We start from the raw sequence: 22,465 nt of genomic DNA on the forward strand, positions 1-22,465 counted from the left end.
GGATTGTCCCATCCTGGGAGAAGACGTTAATCTCCTTCTTACACTCCAAGACTGTTCGTGACCTTTACCGCATGGTTGTTATTGCCTTTATGGCCATTTTACGGTCCCTAAAGATGTTCACACTTGACATCCCCGCGTTAGTACCACACCACCTTATGCATTTCGTCATCACCCGGATCTCTGCCTGCCAAACCGTATTATGGTTAAGCAGTCTAAAAAAGATAAAAAAGAAAAGACCTCCACCCCAGGCCCACCCTGTCCCCTAGCTTTGATCCATCCGTGTAACATGATCTTCCAGATGGCAATACTAGAGTTCCGTCAGTCCAAGACTGTGCCGCTGTCAGCAGTGCCTGGAACTCGACCTCAAGTGTCGTGTCCGGTAACCGATCAGAAACCTCTTCCATTCCTTCCAGGTTTCCTATCGTCGCCTCGAATATACCGCGATGGTACAAGCTGCTCCCATTCTCAATCCATTCTTCCATCGTCTTGAGTCTCATAGACACAATGGCAATATCTAGGATAATCTCCAGTGCCCTAGTGGGCCCGGTCCTCAACATGTTCTCTGATTCTGTTGTAAGTTCCTTATGTTGAATTTTTCTCCATATCAGTTCACCAAACTACTGAGGCGTAAGTAAGCATAGTTCTAATCACGCTACTGTAGAGCCACGTGACTTTCCTCGGATTCAGGCCCTATTTTGAGCCTACGGTCCGTCTACATAGTGCTCAACATTTGTGACCCTTCTCAATACGCTCCAATTAAATTTTTTATCCAAGATCCCCCCTAAGTATTTAACCTTGTCAGATATCGAAATCGTTTTATTGCGGAAAAGTGGTGCGTCAAATTGGCCCACATTCGTCTTCCTCGTGAACAGGCATATTTTAGTCTTCTCTGGGTTAGGTTAGGTTAGATTTAAGTGGTTTAAGCCATCGGACTCACTTAGTATAATCCGATTTGGCTTTGAGATTTTTGTATATTTATTTAAATTCAAAACAATTTCGGTGCAGGGAAATGGTATTAAATTTGCCATCCGTCCAAACGATATGCAAATCTATCAACTTTTTCTGATTCGCATAAGTCCATGCGGAGTAAACTAGACAATCTACTCGTAGAAATCAGAATTTGTATTCTGACATAATTTAGACGATCGCTTAGAACCGACTTATGCGATAATTATGAACAGATTTCGCTAATATTCCTCAACCAAAATGACAGTCAAAGAAAAAATGTAATGCAACATTTTAGTAAGACATCTCTAGTAATATAAACATAAAGCTGGGTAAATTTTTGGCTGTTATCACAACCGTGTAGATCACGAATTCGCAAATTCATAGAACTTTTGACCAAGTAACCATGAGTATTAAGTCAAAATGGAATTAGCTGGTTTTAGCGTTCAATTTTGCACCATAGCCGTCGACGGTTTTGTTTCTTCCTCTGTCGTCTTTGAAGCAAAATGGAGCGATGATGCCACCCATAAACCACACCAGACTGCCGATTTTGCGGAAGTGATCAATAATTGTTATGCGGCATGCAGTTGTTCTTCAGCTCAGACACAACAGTTTTGCTTGGTTACATACCCATTCTGCCAGAAATTTGTCACTAAAACAGTGGATTTTGAGTCTGTCACAGAACACGAGATTTCAACGAATTGGTATTGTTGCTCTCTTCAGTTTTTCCATGATGAAATGGCAGAGTATACGGAACACTTTTCACTTTCACAAGTGACGTTTGGAAACAATTACCAAGCAGTGTTGACATCTCGAAAAATGTAACTCATAAAAAAATCACAATTTATAAACTTGTGCATCTATCTCTACGGTATTTGGTGAAACCCATTTTACATTCCAGTTAAATAGGCGAAAGGTTTACGGTTACAGGAACACAAGAAGTTTAAATGGGGGGAAAGCTAATAGGTTTTAAATTTAACCCCAATTGCATAAACTTATCTCCCCTATTCCAATTAGAGCATTTCGTATAATCTTTCCAAGCAGAAAAGGTCACACAATAACGGTTCATAGAGGTTCTTCCAAAATTTAATTGAGAAGCGTGTCTTAGCTAGCAGACATAGCTTAAAATACCTTATATGAATACTACTTTGCAAGAGACGAAGGTGTTTTCAAGCCATCGCCAAGTGTGAATATGGGGCGTCCTCTGCCTTAAATAGTTTAGCAGGTAATCCATCGGTTTCAGCGGTATTGTTATTCTTCAGACGTATTACACACATTCTAACTAGACGGAAAACATTATTTACCGTTATTACATTTATCAGTAGAGACGGAAAATGGGTAAATACCAAATATATTTTTTACTTAGTAAATAGACCCAAAAGCTGGGCATGTATAATATTCCCGATATCTTGGCTATATGAAACATTTTGCAAACAATGTTGATTATTTCATATTCTTTATTTATAAAACTGATCTTCTGATCCCATAAAATCGCACTATTACAATTACAATTAAGCCGCAATATAGACCGATCTCCCGACTTAAAGTCTTGAGGCAATAATTATCATTTTTCATCTGATTTCGATGAAATTTGGCAAAGTGAGTTCTGGTAAACCCCTACCCACTCCCGTGAGATGTGGTCCAGATCGGACCATATTTAGATATATGCGATTTTTGCTCAGTAGTCGTAAAGAATTTAAGGACAACAGAAATGGGATATTTTATGTGATAAAAGCCGATCCCATTGATTTAATTTTTAGAACAAAGGTATACGAATTACTTCATTCTTATAAGAATGCAAAAAGAAATTTTATTTTGTTCAGTGCTTAGCAACATACCCGTATCATTGAGTAGTTAAAATCCAAAAATTCTAAGTCCACGAACCATTCCTCCACACCCCCATGGTTTCAGGATAAAAACCACTTCTAATCCTCCTCCCAACAGAAATACCTTTAGTACGCCAGACCGGCCTTACTACGATGGAGATTTATCGACAGAATCAGGATTTAGAATTTTTTCCGAATTCTTCCGACTCCCCTAGAAGTTCATCCTCACAAGATTCGTTGGATCTTGTCATGATAAGTTTCCTAGCGCATTCAGGGGCAGTTGATAAAGCAGTGCAGCCACTCTTCCTCAGGGCACTAGACACTTGCTGTGCTGGATCCCTGCTGCCCATCGAAGTGCGCGCCAAGGACAGGAACCGTATAATTTGATGGTTGAAAGTGATCTCATTTTATTATTGCTTAGAAACAAACCTTAACACATAATACTTTCTTAAAATCCTACAATCTATACAATGCTTAATAGCTCAGGACGACAAATACAAAACACATGTAGCCTCTTCCCATGCCCAGAGTATTTCACTCAGTCAACTAGCCACCTGCATTGGATGAAACACATGCACTCTTAATGACAGTGAGGACCAATAAACAATACATTTGACTGTTTTCTTCTAAATCAGTGTACCTACATGAGCTAATTTTACGATCTAAGTTGTTATTATAAACATCCCTTATCTCATTGGTATACATTATACATTGAAATGTTTATGACTTATCGTATGACTCACCCATACAGGGTTTGTTGGGTCCGTCTTGACTAGTTTCCCTTCTCTTTTGACCATGGTGGAGGTATTTTAGGTGTCCTGCAATCCGCCATACTTTAGAAATGTGGTTGATGGTTCTTCAGATAAGTGTTCAGCAACAACTGCTAAGACGTCTCCCGATTCCCCTACCACACTGCTTCTTTACACCTTTAGTCTCAACTTGGTGAATCCGTAGGACACAACTTCTTCAGACTTTTTGAGGTCTGTAGACAGCCGGAGTTAAGTACGAAAACTGCATGTCTCCGTCTAACCTACCAATCTAACAGCCGGCGTTTGGAAAATTGATATTACAGTCCGTACAAAAAAAAAAAGTACTTATTCTCTACAATACTTCCGCATTTCCAAAAAAAATTTCAAAGTTCCTGTCGCAGGCCCAGAATGGTCAATAAAATATGAAAATAAAATGTAATTGGCACAAATGTGAGTGGAGTTCGTTTGGTACTTACCACAATAGCTTGATGGACGATTTCTCTGCGTATTCTTGCGTTAACGTCAAAAACAAACCTTCGAGTAGGCAATTACAATAACAATAAAGATAATTATAACAGCAACAATTATGGCCAAGTGTTTGGAAATTCGATTTTGGTTAATTTATGCGGTGGATTTGTTTGGGCTGGTCAAATAGAGGTCTGTCTGTTTGTCAGTCCATCCATGCATCCCATTGCTATACTGGCAATAGCGTTGTGGATATTTCGGTCGAGAGGTCGTTCGCTTGGCCGCTCGATGATGATACACTTGCGATGATGGAAATTTATTTGATGACCAACCAGTGGTGGCTGGCTATTGTTTTTATCGCGTCACGAAACAGTAAATCCTGGAGTGGCCGCTCTCACAGTCTAACGCAGTGGATGTCAAAGTCCAAAACAACCCACCAACGGCATCAATGCCACTACAAATAAACACTGACACGTTGGCCTTAATATGGCACCATTAACAGTAACAATCGCCCACCGACAGAGGAATTTAATTTGTTTTTATCCGCACAGTAATGTTTAATTTCGAATTAATTCATCCACTTTTCGATTTTATTCGTTTCTTGGCATTTTCGTCGCTCTTAAAGATCACAAACAAAATCACTGCCACTATTTTCGGTTTTGTAGCGGCGGCTGCCTAGGAATCTTCCCTTTTGCTTTGTTTGTTTTTATTGTAACTTGTTTTCCCTGGGTCTATTGATTACACGGCCTGCTCTGGCCTGGCATGAGAGGAAATCGTATTCGATTTGGGTTTTGATTTCGATTTAATTTGAATCTGGAAAAAGAAGGAAAAACAAGAAAATAAATAGACATGAATTTGAATTGTAAATTAGCAAGAGAGAAGAATGTGGGGAAATACGCGTTTCGCATAGTCTATCGATGTCGGCGTGGCGGATGTTAAATTCATTTCGCCGTCGACAGAATATTCTGCCATTTGTTACTCCTTGCATTGATTTGAATTGCTTTTTTTGCGCCTGCGGCCACTTCAGTTGCTGTAGTATTTTTGTTTTATTAAAAATCGGCAAAAAAAATTACAAATTTCAGTAAAAACTTTTCGATCTCTGTCGAAGTGAATTGAACTGTGCTATTGCATACTGTGATTTGCTTGACGAAGGAGCTACATCAGATAATAATGTCTTGATAGAGAGAAAAATAACCGTTTTCACAATCACAATCCATACTTGGTTTTAGATGCGCCAGTATGAAGTCGTTGGTGCAATGAAGATATGCCAAAACAATCCTTAAGGAAGGTGTCAAGTGTATACCGTGACAGTACTCCGGCTCAATTATTAGTCTAAACCCTTTGGATAGGTCTGCACCAAAGGTTTCAAATTCGAATAAAGAATAATTAAGGACGGGCTAAAGTCGGGCACAGCCGACTTTTTGATATCCTAAAATTTAAAATCTTGAGATGTAAAATTTCTACCAAAAGCCGAACATATTGTGGGAGTCTCTGAGGATATCGTTGTGCAAAATTTTGAGAAAATCGGTTTGCAAAGGCAAAAATATTGGTTTGCAAAGTAAAAAATCGGGAGTTACATATGTATGGGAGCTACATCTGAACCGATTTCGAAGAAATTCAGAAGAGTCATAAGTGAAAAATATATATGGGAGATATATATAAATCTGAAGAGATTCCGATTATACACATTCCGTACATATTGTGGTAGTCGTAGAAGAAAGCGTAGTGAAAGGAGATCAATTGATTATTGCGCTTGCAAAGGACTTAGGAGTAAAAATCGGCTGATTCATATATATGGAAACTATATATATCTAAATCTGGACCGATTTCTACGAGATTCAACAGCAATACCGAGTCATAAGCGAATCCTCTGCGCCTGATTCCGTGGGAATCCGTTAACAAATAATTACATTATTGAAATATAAGTTTAATATTGGTTCAGCAGTGAGTTATCGTGCCATGCGTAAATCGCGCGTGAGTGACGTGATTCGTGAGTGAGATCCCAATGCAATCAAGTGATCGCGCGTGACCGTGATTAAATTAAAATTCTTCGTGCGTGAGAGTGAGTGAGTGAAATAATGCCCACGACACTAATTACGACTCACGAGACAATTGCGACTCACGAGACACTCACGACTCTCAAGACGCTCAAGACTCAAGAGACGCTCACGCCTCAAGAGACGCTCACGACTCAAGTGATGCTCACGAGAAAATCTCGACTAAAGTTAAAACAAGTAAGAGCGTGCTAAGTTCGGCCGGGCCGAATCTTATATACCCTGCACCATGGATCGCATTTGTCGAGTTCTATGTGCAGTATCTCCTTTTTGGCAAACAAAGAATATTGAATAAGAATATGCTATTGTGTAATATTTCAGTTCATTGTGATATGAATTGCGCCTTGTAGGGGCTAAAGAAACAAAATCAGGAGATCGGTTTATATGGGAGCTGTATCAAGCTATTGATCGATTCAGACCATATTAGACACGTATGTTGAAGGTCATGAGAGAAGCCGTTGTACAAAATTTCTTTCAAATCCTATGAGAATTGCGCCCTCCAGAGGCTCAAGAATTCAAGATCTCAGATCGGTTTATATGGCAGCTATATATTTCGCCATACTTAATACAGTTAATGGAAGTCATAACAAAACACCTCATGCAAAATTTCAGCCAAATCGCATGACAATTGCGCTCTCTATTGGCTCAAGAAGTCAATATTCAAAATTGGTTTATATGACAGCTATATCAGGTTATGAAACGATTTGAATCATACTTAGCACAGTGATTGGCAAATTTATATGAAAAAACACCTCATGCAAAATTTCAGTCAAATCGGATAAGAATTGCGACCTCTAGAGGTTCAAGATGTCAAGACCCAAGATCGGTTTATATGGCAGCTATATCAAAACATAGACAGATATGGCCCATTTACAATTCCAACCGACCTACACTAATAAAAAGTATTTGTGCAAAATTTCAAGCGGCTTGCTTAACTCCTTCGAAAGTTAGCGTACTTTCGACAGACAGACGGACAGTCAGACATGGCTAGATTGACTAAATATTACATGATGATCATGAATATATATACCTTATGGGGTCTCAGACGCATATTTTGAGGTGTTATAAACAGAATGACAAAATGAGTATACCCCTATCCTATGGTGGAGGGTATAAAAATAACGAAAAAACAAAATTTTTTGCATGCTCACAAATCATACGGTATTTTAACGTACGAATCTGTTTCTAGATGCACAAAAATGAAAGGATCAAATAACTGGTTACGCAGGGCTGATACATGATATATATTTATTTTCGAACGTTGAAATGCTGTAAAATTTGAGAAGCATGTAAAAAAATATTGCTCGATTCATGAAAAATATTTCTTTAACCGTGAGTCATGTGAGTCGTGAGTGTCTCGTGAGTCGTGATTTTCTGTGAGTCGTGAGTGCCTCATGCGTCGTGATTGTCTCGCGAGTCATGAGCAGCTCGTGCGTGAGCAAAATTTGAGCACGCTCACGCGTGATCGTAAGTCGACATAACGAAGTCGTGCGTGAGTAACATTTTTGTCTCGGGAGCGTGAGTGTGAGTGTAAAGTCTGTAAAAAACGCGCACATCTTGTTAAATGGGCTTGCAGAATCTAAATCTGAAACTGAACCGATTTCTATGAAACTCACCAGAGTCATAGGAGTATAGATTGCTCAAAATTTCGTGAGAATCTGTTTACAACTGACGATGTTATTTCAATATTAGTCCAAATCGGACGAACAAGTCTGTATATATGGTACCAATTATTTGCAAGCCAATGGGTCTGCTTGGGATTATTTTTTATTGTGTACGTGCAAAGTTATGTGCAACAGAGTGAGCATTTTTGCCAACCTCTAGTCTATATGCTCAAATACTCAACCTTTCTCTCTAATAGGAGAGATACAAGAGAATAATAATTAGTTCGCTACATCAAAGGGCTTATGTAATTAAAGAGTATTTGGTTTTACAAAAAAAGGAAGATTCTTTTACCGTTTACAAAGCTGCTAAAGTGGCTTTTTTTGATATGTTGAAGCGAAACGCTAAACGGTTACAATAAAAGCAAAACTTAGTGATAAAAGTATTTTGTTTGTCGTAAACATTTCTCAAACGTGTTTTTTGCGTGTAGGTAAGTGTTGTCATTAGGTCTGTTCACGTACTTTTCCAGTAAAAATTTGCTGGAGAGTAAGAACAACTTTAATATATTTTACCATTTATTTAAATTAAAAAAGTGGTTTTCTGAAAACTGCTTTTCAATGCTACAAATTTCTACTGGGAAAAAACTTCCAGTAGAAATTTGGAAGCTCTCAATTGCCAACTTCTCAAAATTTGGCTTACTCTCACGTACTCTCCCGCTCTCTACTGCTGGCAACTACAGTACAACATTTACAGCCAACGATTTCTAGCCAAGATATGTTCTGAGCCATTTTTAGCTCGTCCTTTTTTTTCTTAACTTCGCCCTTGGTTTTGTTCTAAAGCTAGTAGTTTCCAGTCTCCAAGGGATAGTGTTTCAATTCTCAACTTCCTATATCTGATCATATGCATTAGCATCACTTTCAGCAATGAGGACTCTTCCCTATAAAAGCAGCTTCCACCAGCAACTTTAGTTTTAAATAAGGCATTCCGGAATCACGTACCATATAGAGGGAGTAATGTGGAGGATGTTTGTCTGCGGAAACCGTACCATATCAGGATTCGGAGTCATAACCATTTTTATTATTACATTATTACTATCGAATGTATCCGACAAGAGTGAATCCACAAAGGACTCGTTTGATCTTGCCATGATAAATTTCCTTACACTCAACCAAATTTGTTATTCAAAACAGCAAAAATGTTTGCTAAAACAGCAGTTTTTTTTTGCTGAAAATGGGAAAGCAGACATCACTGCTATTTCAGCAAACATAGGGCTGCTGTATTAGCAAATATTATTACTGCTATTTCAACTAACAAAATTTGCTGTTTTGAGGACACAAGCCTGCAAAAAAAAAATTGTATGCTACTTTTTATGGTTCCCTGTTACTTGTTTTGATTACTTTAGGCATTTTTTAGAATTTGTTTAGAAATTTGGTTTGAAGATTTTAATTTGTGCAATATTACTGTTTTTTTTTTTCTAACATCCCCTTCATAATTAAGCAGCAGTCATTTTCAGCAAACAAAAGCCTGCTACTTTGAAATTGCAGTACAACTGCTTCAATAGCAGCAAAATTAAATACTAATATTCAGCAGACAGTGTTTGCTATTTTCGGCAAACTTTTTTCTATGAGAGTAGGCACCCACATGCAATAGAGAAAGCAGTGGCACCATTCTTCCTCAAGGCTCTGGGCACTTTGGTGTGGACGATTCCCCCTCAGAAGTTGCCCCATCGTCCGCTTATCTGGTCATATCCTGGAGCTTTCTCCTCCTCTTTTGATCGAGGTAGGGGCATTTTCCCGTTTCCAGCAATCTGTAAGACTTTGGGGATATGTATGGTAGTCTTATCCATATTCCCAACCGCCGCTGATGTATAACTTAAGTCTCACCTTGTCAAATCAGCAGCCCACATATCCTTACTACTTGTTGAGGTCTTCGAGGTAGCCGTAGTTAAGTACGAATGCGGTTCTCATCATTCTTATCCAATCCACCCATCTTCCTGTCGGTGGTTAATAGATTACAATAGCAGCCCTAGTGTCCCATGTATAGATTCCGTTCTCAAAGCATTCCTGCATGCATGTACTTTTTCTGACCAAATTTCAACTTTTTTTTGGATTTCTGATTGAACGCAAATGTTTTCAAATTTTAAGGTTTGCATGTTAATTCATTATTGAATAGTTCCATTTAAAACATACCAATTCGATTTTCTCAGCCAGATGTAATGGTTGAGTAACTATTGCGGAAAATTATGAAAATGTTTGAATTTGCATTATTTATTTATTTACTTTATTATTTACATGGTGTGTAAAGCACTATTACACCTCCGATGAGGATTATTTTGATGTGAAACTAAACAGAATTTTTGGACCTCACTATGGACAGGCAATTCGCCGATGTCGACAGAAGACTGAGGTGTGGCACGGAGGGAGGGATGTGCAAAACCAATTGAATGTTCACTATGGAAAAATTTTATTCGATGATTTTGTTTTGGTTGTGTGATATAAACAATATCCAGCACCCAGTGCACAGAAATAGATCCACGCCACAAAACCAAATCTGGTTCTTGTTGTTATTGTTGATGCCATTGTAGGTTACGTTTGGAAAATTCTTGTAGAGTAATTAAAAATTAAATCATCTCGATTGCCAACTGCTTCCAGCAACTCTCTAAAGTACATACATGCCACAAATACCACACCATGCCGATCTCTTTAATTCTATCTTCAGTTGGTTGGCAAGATCAACAGATCCATCTCAGAGACGATAAATTGAATTGATGAATTTGCTAAAATCGAATGTGTTACGGAAATACTTTCCCAATCAGCAAAACCACATAGTTCTACATTCGTGTGTAGCACTTAAAAAATTACGAAAATCAACCTTGCAGTGGCAGGATCAAGAACAAGCGCCTGATTTCTACAGCGACAATGATTTTTGTAATCTATGATTCTAGGAGATTATTCAGGCATTTAGTTTAAATCGCGAATTGTTTTGTGTATGTTAGCACAGTCGGACCCCGATTATCCGGGAACCTCCGTTGTCGGGGATAGAAAAGATTTTTTTGTCTTCTTATAGCCTCCACCACAGCCTCATTCTCTTTGTAACCCCTCGAAGTATGCGTCTGCGACCCCATAAAGTATATATATTCCTGATCGTCATGCCATTTCAAGTCGATCTAGCCATGTCCATCCGTCCGTCTGTCTGTCGAGATAACGTCCAGTAATGGATTGAGTCGATAGATTTTGCCGCGGCAAAAAACATGGAAGTTAGTGGCACCAGATTGCAACATAAAAATATTCACAAAGCCACATGGCTGTGGCCCGATCAAAACACGAGGATTCATATTGATCACGTTGTGATAGTTGGAAGGCACTCATCCAGCGTGTTAGATATACGATCGATCCGTGGAGCAAATATAGATACGGATCATTACCTTGTTGCGGCAAAAGTTCGTACGAAAGTACGATCTGACACTACAAGGAAGCTGGACATTGAAAAGCTGCAAACACAACAGATGGCAGCGGGATACTCCACTCGACTGACCCAACTGCTCCTCCTGATAAGGCGTATGCATCAGCTGATAATGCATATGCATCCGCTGATAAGGCGTATGCATCAGCTTATCTGCGCAATCTGGCTAGAAAAACGCATACCCAATGCTTAGAACCTCAGCATACTATGTCCCATACACAATAAAGGAGACAAGACGGAGGAATAAGTCTCCTCCCCATCGCATACAAGACACTCTCGAGCGCACTGTGTGAAAGATTATAATCTAAAGTCAATGAGATTATTGGGCCCTATCAATGCGGCTTTAGACCTGGTAAATTCACCCTGGACCAGATATTCACACTGCGCCAATCCAGGAAAAGACCCAAGAAGGGCAAATCAACACCTACCTCAATTGTTGACTACAAAGCCGTTCTCGATACCCCTTTACGTTCGAAGGTATTTCAAGCCATGTCTGCGTTTGGTATCCCTGCAAAATTAATAAGACTCTGCAGGATGACATTTGCTGATACGAGTTACTCAGTAAGAATAGGAAAGAATCCTTCCGAAAATACCAAGCGTGGTTTCAGACAAGGAGACAGCCTATCGTGTGATCTCTTTAATATCCTGCTGGAGAAGATTATACGAGATGTAGATGTGAATAGATATGGCACACTAATCACAAGAGAACACATGCTACCCGCCTATGCCGACGACATCGACATCATAGAAAGATTCGAAAGAGAGTCAGTGAAAATGGGTCTGGCAGTAAATGAAGACAAGACGAAATGGATGGTTTCAACTCCCAAAACGCCTTGTACAACCGAGCAGATAAAGTTGGGAACCACAACTTTGAGATAGTCAGTAACTTTATCTACCTCGGCGCCGCCGTAACCGAAAGACATTAGTTTTGAAATTAAGCGAAGAATAATATTGGCAAACAGATGCTACTTTGGACTAAGAAAGCAGTTTAGAAACAAGGCCACCTCTCAACAGACTTGTGAAAGCAGATGATGCAGTGTTTGGAGTATTTGAGAGAAAGATTCTTCGTAAAATATATGGACCAGTTTGCGTTATTGGAGAATATAGGCGACGTATGAACCACGAGCTGTATGACGACGATAGCATAGTTACACGCATCAAAATACAACGGCTGTGTTGGTTAGGTCATGTTGTCAGAATGGATGAAGAAGCTCTAGCAAAGAAGTCTTTTGAAGGTAAACATGGTGGTACACGCAACCCGGGAAGACCAAAAGGCCGATGGAAAGATCAAGTGGTGGGAGACACCTCGAAACTTGGTTTCAGAAATTCTAGAGTGAGCGCAGGAGATCGAGGCGCTTGGAACACTATTCTACGTTCGGCTAGTGGAACAAATGTTCTTTCATAGCCAATTAAAGTAAAGTAAGAGGAAAAAAAAGCCAGAGTTAGCAACACTCATCAACCATTATAGGACGCGTTTCGTCTTTAGTTAGAAGACTTTTCAACCATATTAGGAGTGATGGCTTCAAGGCCCGTGCGTTGGTATGCTGTATTTGAATCGTATTAATAGCGAAAACGCCTCTATAATACAATTACCACATTAACCACACTCAACACTTGTATAATGAAAGACTTTTTTCTACTACTTCCGTGGAGGAGGCCACCGTAGCGCAGAGGTTAGCATGTTCACCTACGACGCTGAACGCCTGTGTTCGAATCCTGGCGAGACCATCAAAACAATTTTTCAGCGGTGGTTTTCCCCCTCCTAATACGGGCAACATTTGTGAGGTACTAAGCCATGTAAAACTTCTCTTCAAAGAGGTGTCGCACGGTGGCACGCCGTTCGGACTCGGCTATAAAAAGGAGGCCCCTTATCATTGAACTTAAATTTGAATCGGACTGCACTCATTGATATGTGAGAAGTTTACCCCTGTTAGTGGAATGTTCATGGGCAAAATTTGCATTTGCACTTCCGTGATACACATGATTCTGTGCATCTGTTGGAAGTTATATTGATGGCTTCGAACGCTAGACAACGGCAATGGCTCTCGCAGTTGATCCGTGTGCCCAGGTTCAAATCCCGGGCGGGCTCTGCAGAATTTATTCATTTTCAACATTTTTGCCTGTTAGGGCGAGATCATTAAATTTTATAATTTTTGTATGTTTCTTTTTCGAGACGAGCTCAATGATCGGAGATTTTTTTTGGCAAATGGAAAAGGAAACCCAGAGATAGCAACACACATGCATTGGAAAAATGTACAGCTAATAGACATGGTTGTCGAGCGTGGTTAATGTGGTAATACAACATACCAACGCACGGCCCTTGAAGCCATCATACATAATACGGTTGGAAAGTTTTCTAACCAAAGACGAAACGCGTCCCATAGTCGTTGGTGTGTGTTGCTTTCTCTGGCTTTACTTTTCCATTTGCAAAGAATAAATCTCCGATCATTGAGCTCGTCTCGAAAGAGGCAAAAATTTTAAAATTAACAAGCAAAAAACTTGAATATGTTAAGAATAGTTTAACAATCATTACCGAAGTACGATGTCACTGGTTTAAAGATGATAGCAAAATCCTTCTGCTAATAGACGAGAATGCAGCATAAATATTAAATGTTCTGAACGATTTTAATACTGAGGAAATAAAAAGATGAGTCAGGTGTGATAATAATGCTTCTAAATTTGCTGTTTTGTCGCATGATGGGATTATAGATATGACAAAGGCCACAGATAAGACTCCTCAGGAGGAGAATAATTGAAATGAATCTAAGTATGATATTATTCGCCAAAATTATCTCTATCTACCAATGCGTTTATTTTTATTACATTGTGGGACTTTTTAGAGAAATCTGTGCGGGAATATAAGTCCAAGATAATTTACAAGTTTACCGAGTAAAACTTTTTAAAAATTTACGTATTAAATTCATAATTTTTTTTTTAGTTTTATTTAATTTATATACCCTACACAACATCTGCGGAGCAGAGTATTTTAGCTTTGTACATTTGTTTGCAACGCTAAGAAGGAGAAGGGCTGGACCCATTATTAAGTATAACGGTATGCTTAGAATTACTTCCTGTTTCGATTTAGCTATGTCCGTCTGTCTGTCTATCTGCCAGTATAAAACTACCATAAAATTTTGCACATTTTAGTGTTTTGGCCCATGGACTTACGTTATTGATTTTGAACAAAATCAAATCAGATTTGGATATAGCTCCCGTATATAAATTTCATCCGATATACCCTTTATACCAGATACAATTTTGGTGCGCTCCTTAAAAAATTTAGCACGACGTGTTTTATTTGACGTCTCAATACATGTGCAAAATTTCATCATAATCGGATCAAATTTTCATATAGCTCCCATATATGCCTATCATTTCATCTGATATGGTCTTTTAAGACTTTAGTGGCCACAATTGACCTGATGTTGTTTCGATGTTTTGAAAATTTTACCATGAAGTGTTTTATTTCAGGTCCCAATATGAGTGCAAAATTTTATGCAAATCGGTTAAGATTTAGATATAGCTTCCCTATGTATCTTACATCCGATATTGACGTATAATGCGGTAGAAGCAACATTTTTGGTCCGAACTTAACAAAGTTTAGCATGAGGTGATTTTGTTTGTTTTTCTTTCGAGACGAGCTCAATGATCGGAAATGCCAATGGAAAAGGAAACTCAAAGATAGCAACACACACCAACCACTATGGGACGCGTTTCGTCTTTAGTTAGAAAACTTTTCAACCATATTGGGTGTGATGGCTTCAAGGGCCGCGCGTTGGTATGTTGTATTTGAATCGTATTAATAGCGAAAACGCATCTACGAGACAATTACCACATTAACCAAGCTCGACAACCCTGCTTAATAGCTGTACTTTTTCTAATGCATGTATTTTTGTGTAATGACAGACATTCTATCTGTTTCAAATTACACTTCTTCCGTACTACACATGATTTTGTTCATCTGTTGGAAGTTGTATTGATGGCTTCGAACGCTAAGACAACGGCAATAGTGTTTGGTGTGTGTTGCTATCTTTGGTTTTTCTTTTCTATTTGCATCCCCGATCATTGAGCTCGTCTCGAAAGAGAAACAAACAAAAATTGTAAAATTTAATAATCTCGCCCTAACAGGCAAAAAACTAGAAAAAATTAGGTGTTTTTTGACGTCCCTATATGTGTGCAGTCATCCAAACCGGTCGAGATTTAGATATAACTTCCATATATATCTTTCATCCGAAATGGCACAATTTTCCGATCCGAACTTTACAAAATTTAGCATAAGATTTTTTATTTTACGTCTCAATTCGTGTGCAATATGTCATTAAAATAGGATCAGATATAGATATAGCTTCTATATACATTTCTTTCATCCGATATGGACTTTTGAGGCTGTAGTAGCCACAATTTTGGCCTGATCTTACAACATTTTGCAGGAGATGTTTCATTTTACGTCCCCACATGTGCGCATATTTTCATCAAAATCGGTCCAGATTTACATACAACTCCCACGTCTATTTCTTAGCCAAAGTACGCATTTTATATAGCAGTAGCCACAATTTAGGTCCTATTGTGAGTTTCTATTCCATATTTCAATAAGTATTCAAAATTAAAGTTTGACTAGATTTTGACATAGGTTCTATTTATAACAAGTAAAAAGGTGTTAATGTTGGACATCCACCATCTCGGGTATATATGTAAACCACCTTTCGTCAAAACCCGGTGAAAAATACATACCTTATACCCCATAGCAGCTATATTGATATATGTTCCGATTTGGACCAAATACTAATAAGTACAAGTCATTGTTCAATTGTGTATAACAAAATATTGGTCTTTTTAGTAGCTATATCTAAAAATAAAAAGATTTGAATCATATACATAAGCCTAACATAAGTCACTGTGTCAAATTTCAGTGAAATCGGATTATTAATTCCCTTTTTTTTTGGGGCCAAGACTTTAAATCGAGATATCGGTCTATATGGCAGCTATATCCAAATCTGGAGCAATTTGGGCCAAGTTGCAGAAAAATTTCAAATACCTAACACAACTGACTGTCCCAAATTTCGTATAAAATCGTACAATAAATGCGCCTTTTATTGCCCCAAAACCTTAAATCGAGTGATGCGTCTATATGGCAACTATATTCAAATCTGGGCCGATCTAGAATAAATTAAAGAAGGATGTCGAAAGGCCTAACACAACCCCGTGTCCCAAATTTCGGCGACATCGGACAATAAATGCGCCTCTTATGGACCCAAAGCAAAATCGGATAATAAATGTGGCTTTTATGGGCTTAAGACCCCAAATCGGCGGATCGGTCTATATGGCAGCTATATCAAGATATGGTTTCAGTCAATATCTCTATTTTTAAAGACTGTAGAGTGATTTCAACAGACAGACGGACGGACATGGCTAGAATATATATACTTTATAGGGTCGGAAATGGATATTTCGATGTGTTGCAAACGGAATGACAAAATGAATATACCCCCATCCTTCGGTGGTGGGTATAAAAATGAATAAAATGAATAACCTTCTGCCTAAAACGCCCATGCCCTGTTTTCTTACTAAAACGACAAATCGTATTCGACGACACTTGTTTTTTCAACACCAGGTGTGCTCCGTTGCTGCCTGGTATAACATCGCAACAAAATGCTACCAACACTAGTAGTGCCCCAGCAATCCAAATGTAGAGTACATCTTATCAGACCATGTCGCATAAACAACAACAAACTTTGTTTTGTTGTTGTTTATGAAGAAGAAATCTAACTGCACCAGAAGAAAGTGATGGAACGTTACCAAGTCATTTAAGTATTAACGTCTGACGAGACCAGAACTTTTGTTATTTTATTTAAAAAAGTGGTAACGAAAAATAAAACAAGAAACTTAAAAACATATGGAGTTATTTAAGTTATTGGCAAGTGTACTTTTATATTACGCGTAGGTAAATGTCCATAAATGTCTATATTTTTTTATTAGAAGCCGTAAAAGACGAAGCGTTGGAGTATGTGCGAAAACTGATTTTATTAAATTGGAAGACTAACAAAATTACCGGAAACAAAATGAGAACCAACATTAAAAAATATCTTATAAAAATTTAATTTTTTTGTATATATATTCCTTCCTTTTTTTTGATATTGAAGACAAAATAAATTTTGGAATATTGTTATTAACGAATATATGAGGGATTCTGTCATTCATGACATGTTCGTTCACAATGTCGCTTAAAATGTCATGCATGATTTTCGTTACCACTTTATGAAAATGTCGTGGGCTGTCAAGTATATGTCTTCAACCATTTAAAAAGGACATGTACTCTTCTTTTAAGACGTCTTGACGATGCGGCCTGCTGGGTGTGTTTGCTGTTGCATTTGTACTTAAGTTTAAGAACGCATGGAGTTTTGTGTGGGCTGTCGACTATATATCTTCAACGATTTAACAAGGTTATGTACCCTTCTATTAAGACGGCTTGACGACGCGGCCTACGTGGTGTGTTTATTATTGCATTTGTATTTAAGTTTAAGAACCCATGGTGTTTTGAGATATTACTAACTGCCACCGACATTTGAAAGTAACACCAAAGTACGGAAAATACCCACTTGTTGCAGTTCTCTGCCCGTCCACTGCTGTGAAGAACGTTCGTGATGTATGTGAAAACCGTTTGCTTTTTGTATCCTCCCCCATAGGAAGGGAGTATACTCATTTCGTCAGTCCGTTTGTAACACATCGAAATATTGATCTGAGAACCAGCAAAGCATAAAACCACCACTCACTTGAATAGCACATATACTCAATAAATACATTAATATTAACTTTTTTAAATGGTAGTAGAAAGTGACAGGAAAGTACATCGTTATTATTTGAAACTTGTTTAATTTCAAAATAAATTTTTGGAAGTATATTCCCTTTTATATAATTAAGGACAAAACAATAAAAACAAAACAAAGTCATAAATACAGGTAAAATATGTGGGTCTTTTGAATAGCACATCCTACGATTTTAACAGTTTTTGATCAAGGTTGTAGATGAACGTACGTTCACAAAACTGAAGTTTAAGCAAAACGAAGAAAAAACCCCAATTTTGCAGAATTGGTCGAACTATGTTGGTCGAATTATGGCCTATAACGTATATGGACTTTCAATCTATTATATAAAAATGAAATTGTTGCGCTTTGTTTGTTTATTTGTTTGTCTGTTTTTTTTTATTTGCTGTTTGTTTGTCTGTTCCCTATAGACTCAAAAACGGCTGGACCTATTTTCATGAAATTTTCACAGATGGTAGAGTTTGGGTCCCCGTGGAAAATAGAGTACTACATTTTTTGATATCCGAAAGGGGGAGCGGACCCTCCCCCATACGCCAATTTTCAAAAACGCCAGATCTCGGAGATGCGTTCATCGATTTAAGAGAAATTTTGTATGCCACCTTATGGTACCGCAAAAACACGAAATTGGTAAAAAATTTCGGGGTCAAATAATCTGGGGGGACACCCCATCTCAAAACCCACCCGAACGGACATGTGTACCGATTGGGACAATGTGGGAATCAAATGAAAGGTATTTAAAAGTAGAGTACGAATTTGGTATACAAATTCCACTCGTAATTTTCGGGGGGGTCCCCCACCCCCAGAAAAGCCCCAACAGGACACTTTCACCGCTTTGGGCAATATGGGTTTCAAATGAATGGTATTTAAGAGTAGAGTGCGCGGGACGTGTCAGATGGCAATTCCCCTCCCCCAATCCTACTAAAAAAAGGAATTAAAAATGATATATGAATAATATGAAATAATATGCGAAGACCGATTAAGATTGGTAGTAGAGTACACTTTTTACCCTCAAATTGCGATTGACTCAGGAGGACCTGTGGATCTTTAAGAATGTAGTATCCCAAGTGCTCGCTTTGATGTATAATTTTGAATGTAAACAACCATTGCAAATGCAATTTTGCCCATGAACATTCCACTAAGGAACAGGGGCAAACTTCCCACATATCAATGAGTGCAGTCCGATTCAAGTTTAAGCTCAATGATGAGGGGCCTCCTTTTTTCAGCCGAGTCCGAACGGCGTGCCACAGTGCGACACCTCTTTGGAGAGAAGTTTTATATGGTATATTACTTCACAAATGTTGCCAGCATTAGAAGGGGAAACCACCGTTAACATTTTTTTTTTCTGATGGTCTCGCCAGGATTCAAACCCAGGCGTTTAGCGTCATAGGCGGACATTCTAACCTCTGCGCTACGGTGGCCTCCTTCAAAATGCTTGACATTTTGGTACTCAAACAAAATCGTGCTCTAGCACGATATTGATATTACCTCAGGGCCCGCCTCTAAACTCCCTTCAAACCGGTCATGATTGCCTACTATGGCGATAAATAATAGGTATTTGGTAGTAGAAAACCAATTTGATATCCAGTTTTGAGACCAAATGTTTGGGGGTCGTGTCACCCCTTAAACTGCCCCTAAACCAATGGCAATTGGGGCTCAAATTAAAGAAATTTGGGAGAAGAGCACAATGCTGATATTTTTCAAGGCTATGTACGTGGGTAGCCGCCCCACCCTACATACCCCTCAAACTGGACAAATTTTGTGGATTATGGCAAACAAGGACTCAAATCTGTATCTGTTTCTTGGCCAAGTGTTTCAGGGACGCCTTACCTCATAAACTCCCTCTAAGCCACACATATATACCGACTATAGCAATATGCAGCTCCAATGTGGTTTTTGGGAGTGAGGTATGAATCTGATATCCAATTTCAGGCAAAGAGTTAGGCTACTCCAATCCGCCACCAAATCCAAGAGAATGATGTAGATCTAACATCCAAACGTTAATGGGCGAACCCTCCCCTTACCCTATTTTCAAAAACGCCAGATCTCGGAGATGGGTGGGGCGATTTAAGCAAAATTTGGTTTGTTTATAATAACTTAAATACAGAAATTTGTATCCTTATTTAGGGTGGGATATCTGGGGGGCCGCCCCACCTCTAAAGCCACCAGTCAAATGAAATATAAAACATTAATGACAATATGGGACTCAAATGAAAGGTATTCGAGACCAGAGCACGAATACGATATATGGGAGTCCGCCTCACCATATTTACCGATCATAGCAATATAAGGCTCCAATGAAAGGTATTTGGGAGAAGAGGACCAATATTATATCCACTTTGGCGCGAAATAGGCCGTACCAGTACCCCCAAACAGGACAATACTAACAATACGAGACCGTAAGGGGCTCAGATAAAATAAGAGAGTGAAAGAAGGCGCAGCGTAGCGGACCCTGTCCAGCTAGTTCACTAAATAGCAAAAAAGGAAACCTGGGGTCAAAAAGTTATTGCTGAAATTTTAAGAGCCGTCGAAAATTTTGTGAAAGATGTCAAGAGGCGAAAGTGCGTTCAAAAATGCTGACAACAGCACTATTCTTATACAAGCCTTAAATACCCTATCCTTGATTTAGCTGCCGAAATCACGCAAAATTATACCATACATTTACTTTTATGGACAGCAAACGATTTTTTTTTCTGATGCGTCGCATTTGAAACGAAGGACAAAAGATATAACATTAAAGGATCTTTATGACTTTTATCATTACATCCGCAATGGTTGAAAGGAAAAGCACTTTATAAATCGTTTTCACAGTCATTAAAGCATTGTCATAGTGTGAGGAGCCATTACATATTTTGGCGTTAAAGCGTTAAAAAACGCTTTGAGGGAAAAACCATCCAGTTTCAGCATAAAATCCGATTTTCTAAGGCAGATACAGGGTTTAATATCAAACAAGATAATGCAATGGATCCTAAAACAGGATAAAGATACCAATTTATGAAATATGTTGACAAAACTTTATTAGATCTCAATTCAGAATACTACAATATAATAATAAATTTGATTTCAACTTGTATGTCTATGCTAATTTAAATTTGGATATTCTATTCAAATAACCCAAATATTTTGCACTTTGGTGTATGTTGCATTGTCCTTAATTTTATAAAAAACAAGATATGGTCCGGTTCGGACCACAATTAAATTATATTATGGAGACCTGTGTAAAATGTCAGCCAATTCGAATAAGAATTGCGCCCTTTGGAGGCTCAAGAAGCAAAATAGATAGATCGATTTATATGGGACCTGTATCAGGCTATAGACCGATTCTGACTATAATAAACACGTAAATAAATGGTCATGAGAGGATCCGTCGTACAATTGCAGGCAAATCGGATAATAATTGCGACCTCTAGAGACTCAAGAAGTCAAGATCCCAGATCGGTTTATATAACAGCTATATTAGGTTATGAACCGATTTGAGCCTAATTTGGCACAGCTGTTGAAAATCATAATGAAATACGTCATGCAAAATTTCAACCAAATCGGATAGGAATTGCGCCCTCTAGTAGCTTAAGAAGTCAAGTCCCCAGATAGGTTTATATGACAACTATATCAGGTTATAGACCGATTTGAACCATACTTGACACAGTTATTATATATCGTAGCGAAACACGTCGTGCAAAATTTCATTCGAAACGGATAAGAATTGCACCTTCTAGAAGCTCAAGAAGTCAAGTCCCCAGATAAGTTTATATGACAACTATATTAGGTTATAGACCAATTTGAACCATACTTGACACAGTTGTTATATATCATAGCGAAACACGTCGTGCAAATATATCAAAACATGGACCGATATGGCCCATTTACAATCCCAACCGACCTACACTAATAGGAAGTATAGCTATACTCCTTCGAAAGTTAGCGTGCTTTCGACAGACAGACGGAGGGACCACTACCACTTACCACTCGATAAAATTATCCATGTAATGTTTTGCTGTGACTTCCACCAGTCATGGTAAGTATTGTTCAAATCGGTCCATAACTTGATGTATTATTTATTGTTATTGGCTATTAAAAAGAAAGGGCAACTTTCAAATATATTGCTTTATGGAGTTAATAACCACTTTAATTGAATTTTTGAGTTCATCAAAAATCCAAATTGCAAAATGGTTAATTAATTATAAAAATTCACAAAAAAAAAATTGTGGAACAGAATATTGGTCCTTTTGGTAGCTATATATCCAAATATAGACAGATCTGCACCATATACGATACGAATGTCGAAAAGCCTAACATAAGTCACTGTGTCAAATTTCAGCGAAATCGTATAAATGCGACTTTGATGGGGCCAAGACTTTAAATCGAGAGATCGATGTATATGGCAGCTATATCCAAATCTGAACCGACCTGGGCAAATCGAAGGGCCTTACACAACTCACTGCCGCAAATTTCGACGAAATCGGACAATAAATGCGTCTTTTATGGGCCCAGAACCTTAAATCAAGAGATCGGTCTATATGGCAGCTATATTCAAATCTGGACCG

General features: G+C 38.4%; 1 protein-coding gene across 1 annotated transcript in view; it reads right to left on the reverse strand.

Annotated features, from left to right (window-relative positions):
* The window catches only part of LOC106088760 (transient receptor potential cation channel trpm), a 572,136-nt gene that overhangs the window by 543,834 nt on the left and 5,837 nt on the right, over window positions 1–22,465 (reverse strand). The window contains exon 2 of the mRNA XM_059369571.1: window positions 3,997–4,798. The gene's annotated coding sequence lies outside the window, so the exon portion shown is untranslated. The remainder of the gene's footprint in view (window positions 1–3,996; window positions 4,799–22,465) is intronic.

The sequence above is a fragment of the Stomoxys calcitrans genome, chromosome 5 (assembly GCF_963082655.1).
Source record: "Stomoxys calcitrans chromosome 5, idStoCalc2.1, whole genome shotgun sequence".
NCBI lineage: Eukaryota > Metazoa > Arthropoda > Insecta > Diptera > Muscidae > Stomoxys > Stomoxys calcitrans.